At 49.4% G+C, this 5,133-nt stretch overlaps 1 protein-coding gene across 5 annotated transcripts in view; it reads right to left on the bottom strand.

Annotated features, from left to right (window-relative positions):
• Window positions 1-4,745, bottom strand: part of CTPS2 (CTP synthase 2) — a 94,620-nt gene extending 89,875 nt beyond the window's left edge. The window contains exon 1 of one of the 5 annotated variants that reach the window (XR_014141388.1): window positions 4,381-4,744. The gene's annotated coding sequence lies outside the window, so the exon portion shown is untranslated. Of the gene's footprint in view, window positions 1-4,380 lie in introns of all 5 variants that reach the window. The other 4 variants (XM_081809123.1, XM_081809120.1, XM_081809121.1 and 1 more) reach the window with 4 other exon arrangements.
• Between the last annotated feature and the right edge of the window lie 388 nt (window positions 4,746-5,133).

The raw sequence follows: 5,133 nt of genomic DNA, 5'->3' as shown, positions 1-5,133 counted from the left end.
GGCGCCTGGGTGGCTCAGTTGGTTAAGCGACTGCCTTCGGCTCAGGTCATGATCCTGGAGTCCCTGGATCGAGTCCCGCATCGGGCTCCCTGCTCGGCAGGGAGTCTGCTTCTCCCTCTGACCCTCCCCCCTCTCATGTGCTCTCTCTCATTCTCTCTCTCTCAAATAAATAAATAAAAAATCTTAAAAAAAAAAAAAGGATCAGTGGGTGCCTGGGGTTGGGGGGAGGGAGGGATGAATACGCAGAGCACAGAGAATTTTTAGGGCAGTGAAACTATTCTGTAGGATACTATAATGGTGGATACATGTCATTATGCATTTGTCCAAAGCCACAGAATGTACAAGACCAAGAGCAAACTCCAATGTAACATATGGAGCTTGGATGATAATGATGTATCAGTGTAGGTTCATCATTTGTAACAAATGGTTCCAGATGTTGATAGTGGGGAAGGCTGTGCATGTAGGGGCAGGGAGTGTATGAGAACTCGGTGCTTTCTGCTCATTTTTGCTGTGAACCTAAAATTCCTCCAAAAAATAAAATCTTTTCTTTTTAAATCAGTCTTCAAATATGCCAACATTTAAAAAATCTCATAGGTGGTTGTGAGGATTAAATGAACTAAGGAATAGAGGAGAGGTCAGCTGATGCCCATTCTGATTTTGCAGTCTCCTCCACTTTCAAAACAAACGATCAGGACTTGAAGGTGTATAAGGTTATCTCACTGCAGAGCTCTGAGTTCAACTTAAACTAGTCGACCATGGTCAAGGCAAGTAAACTGTAGCCATCCAAAACATACATGTCCCATCCCAAATGGCTTCCCTAAGTCCCTGGACCTACCTTTCTTTACACGCTCCAGTTGAATCACATTCAATGCCATTGTTCCTCTTCCCTAGCCACCTGGCATTCCATTCACTCCAGCTAGATTTAGCCCAAAAGATTAACCACCAATCCAAACCCAGAATGCTCCTCCTGTAGATCTAAAATGTATCTGAATATTCACCTCTTTCCGCTCCTAGTGGCCCAGTTGGTCATTATAGGGGTAATCTCTTCACAGCTCTCCCTTACCCATCCCCCTGCTGATTTCTTCTATTTTAGTAAGTGCCCCTCCTCTAGAGTCAGACAGCCTGGGTGCAAATGCTGATTCTGTTATTTACAGCTATGACCCTGGGCAACTTCTTCAACTTTTCTAAACCTCAAATTTCTCTACCTGTGCAGTAAACAGAGATCATAACAGTGCCTGCCTTATAGAGGCGTGTGGGCATTTACAAAGAGAGTGCCCAAGTGCTTAGTGAAAGCCGTTATCATTTTTCACAGCGATCTACTCATCATTCAATCAGCTCACAAATGTTTATTATAGGTCTATTATGCTTAACATGTTCCCAGGTCCTGGGGACACAGGGGTAGACAAAAAGTCAAGGTCCCTGCCCTCTTGGACTTCACCTTCCCTGTGGAATTAAGAGGCAATTTGAAGCCAGCATCCATTTTGTTAGCTGAGATGAAAGAATGAATTCTAGAGGTCATATCGCCCCCAGGCACAGCTGGAATGGCCAAGGAACCTGTAGGAATGGAACTCCATTCACTTACAAGTAAAGATAAAATTACCAGGGTGCCTGGGTGGCTCAATCGGTTAGGTGTCCACCTTCAGCTCAGGTCATGATCCCGGAGTCCCAAGATCAAGTCCCGCATCAGGCTCTCTCAGCAGAGAGCCGGCTTCTCCCCTTGCCCCTCACCCCCCTCGTGTTCTCTCTTTCTCTCTCTCTCAAATAAATAAATAAAATCTTTTTAAAAATCTTTTTAAAGATATAATTACCAGAGGTACCTAATGAAATCTCCAACATAGAGAACAAAGATATTTTTCAGATTCCAAGTCTCTTGAGATAGAAAAGACCTCCAGGGGACCGGACGAAGCTCCACCAGAGCACCTGCTAGCTAGCATGATCTCATGAGCCTCCAATTAATGGCGTCCACCTTCTCAGGAGACCCTGCCCCAAATCTTGCCCTTAAAAACCCCTACTTGCAAGCCATTGGGTAGTTTGGGACTTTAGAGCATTACCTCCCCATTCTCCTAGGTAGCACCACACCAATAAATAGCCTATCTTCCTTCACCGCAAAAACTCAGTGTCAGTTTTTATTGGCTTGCTGAGCATCGGATGGACAAACTCTCGTTTGGTTTGGTTACAAAATGAGCACAACTGTCATTGTCACACTATTAAAATGACTTCTTATTTGTAAAAATTAGCAAAATTGAAAAACGTCATTGAAAACTGGAGTGCATTCATGTGAAGTCACAGTATGTGGTTGTCAAAAAGCCTAAGAATTTTTCAGAAAAAATTCCCCTACATAGAAGGATATAAAATTGAATATAATATTATCTCAACCATGTTTTTAAATTAAGACTAATGAAAAGTACATCAAAAAGCTAAATTTTAATACTTCGGTGGTTGGGCTGGAGGCAATTACTACTTTTCTATATTTTTAAAAAGCACAAGGTGCCTTTTTAAAAGCACATCAGGTATTTTACAATGTCCTTCTTCAAAATGTAACTTAAGGGGCGCCTGGGTGGCTCAGTCGTTAAGCGTCTGCCTTCGGCTCAGGCCATGATCTCAGAGTCCTGGGATCGAGCCCCGCATGGGCTCCCTGCTCCGCGGGGAAGTCGGCTTCTCGAACTTCTGCCCCTCCCCTGCTCGTTCTCTCTCTCTCTCCAATAAATAAATAAAATATTAAAAAAAAAAAAAGTAACTTAAGGGATGCCTGGGTGGCTCAGCCGGTTAGGTGTCTGCCTTCAGCTCAGGTCGTGATCCCAGGGTCCTCAAGTCGAGTCCCACATCGGGCTCCTTGCTTGGCAGGGAGCCTGCTTCTCCCTCTGCCTGCAGCTCCCCCTGCTTGCGTGCTCTCTCTTTCTCTCTGACAAATAAAATCTTCAAAAAAAAAAAAAAAAGTAACTTAATACCAAGGAGACACCTACTCCTTTCTACCTCTTGTAAGCAAACAAGTAAGTTTGAAGCAAGTTTTAAAACTGCAGGAAAAAGCTACTTCCTTGAATTGAGTTGTTTTTCCCCCTGTGAAGACCGAAGTTTTTCATTTACTCCTATATGCAGTGAGCAGAACCGACTGTTTGTAAAACAGGAATGTGTAGAGGGGCTTCTGTCTGCTGTCCAATAAAAACATTACAGGAACTACCCGTGTAATTTTAAATTTTCTAGTAGCCATATTTAAAAAGTAAAGAGAAACAGGAAGTTAATTTTAATAATATCTTATTCAACCCAATGTATCCAAAATACCATCATTTTAACCAACAATCAATATAAGAATTCATTAGTTAGGTATTTTACGTCTCCCCCCCCCCCTTTTTTTTGTACTAGGTCTTCAAAATTCGGTGTGTCTACTTCAGCACATCTCAATTCAGACTCCCCACATTTCCAATGCTCAAGAGCCACATGTGGCCAGTGGCTACCACACTGGACAGCGCAGGCCCAAGAGCAACTGAAAACATCAGAAGCACCAAGAGACACCTTCTCAAATGACGGCCGTTTAAAAAATAATATTAGTCAAAAACAAGAGTACTTACTGAATGATCCCATTTTACTAAGTTCTAAAGCAGGCAAAACTAAGCTATGATAGAAAGCAGGCTGGGGGGGGGGGTTGTGGACTGACTGGAAAGGGGCACGAGGGAACTTCCTGGGGACGCTGGAAACCAGATGGTGTACGTCCACGTTGGGGTAGTGGTTACACGGGTGTATAATTTGTCAAATCTCTGATCTGCACCCTTAAAATGGGGGCATTTTGTTGTATGTAAATTATACATCGAATCTGTAAAAACTGTTGCCGAAAGAAAGCTTTACTTAGCCCCAGTGCGCCCTAAGCAGCTATTCTGGGGAAAATGCTAGGGTCGTTGTTCAACCAGTGCACTGGGCGGGGGAGGGGACAGAAAGGCCATTTCACTCCGCGCGGGGCTTCACTTCCGCCAACGCCATCTCGGGGCTCTCTGGGCTCCCGAGGCCAGGGAGAAATGGGAACCGGGGTGCAGCCGGCCCTTGCGCCCCCTTCCGAGGCCCGTGCGGGGAGAAGCGCACCCCGGGAACGCGACGCTCCGGAGCCCCGGTCGTGGGCCGCCGCAGGGCGGGCTCCGACGGCACTGGGCGCCGGCAGGGCAGCCCCGGCCCCCGCCCGTCTGCCGTCCGCCGGCGGTTTGCGTGCGCCGGGTGCGGGGACGCGCCCGTTGCCGGCCCCTCTCCGACCCGGCGCGGGCGCCATCAGCGAGGGGACAAAGGCGCCCGGCCCCACGTGCACGCCTGGACTGGGGGCGCGGAGGCCCTGGGGACGCGGGGTGGCCACAGCGCGGAGGCCCTGGGGGTCCGGGGAAGGTCCGGGCGGGAGGTTACCTGCGCGGTGGTGGTGGCGCCGGGAGAGTGGCCGGTGGGGACAGCGCGCTCCGCCCCGCGGCGGGCCCGCGCTCACCTGTAGGGCTGGGGAAGGGGCCGCCGCTAGGGGTGTCCCTTGTCGCCACCGGGTCCTTCCCGCCGCCCGCGGGCCTCGGGGTGCGCGGCGCCCTCCTCGCCCACCTTTCCCTCTCCTGCTGCGGCGGGCCCCGCTGACTCACGCTGGTGAGCTTGGGGTTTGCACCCGCGTTTGTGCAGTGCTCCAAAACAAGCGTCTAAAAAGTCACTCCTCAGGCACAGACAGCTTCCCGCCACCCTCCGCCCTGGATGCACTTGGCCCCAGGCCTCGGTCAGCCCGGGGACTGCTCCTCCCCTCCGTGGCTCACTTAGCAGAGGCACTTCGGGGGCGCGGGTGAACGCCACGTTCCCGGCGAGCCCCCGCCTCTTGGCAAGGCGAGATCCTCACTCGGGTCCTCCCGTCCAGTTCTCACCACTGTAAAGAACTTCATACTGTCCACAAACGTTTGTGGATCCCTTACTGCGCTCCAGGAACTGCAGAAACGCTAAGAGGACTCAAATAGAACTCGACTCCTGCCTTTGAGGGGCTCACAGTCCAGAGGCAGGTCTACACGTCTATTGAAATCAGTAAAGTTCCCTGAGGCGCCTGGCTGGCTCAGTTGGTGGATTTCGATCTCCGGGATTGTAGGTTCAAGCCCTGTGTTGGGTGTAGAGATTACTTAAAATCTTAAAAGAAGG

The sequence above is a fragment of the Leptonychotes weddellii genome, chromosome X (genome assembly GCF_054177405.1).
Source record: "Leptonychotes weddellii isolate Sample4059 chromosome X, ASM5417740v2, whole genome shotgun sequence".
NCBI classification, from domain to species: domain Eukaryota; kingdom Metazoa; phylum Chordata; class Mammalia; order Carnivora; family Phocidae; genus Leptonychotes; species Leptonychotes weddellii.
This window is presented reverse-complemented; position numbering and strand designations above follow the sequence as displayed.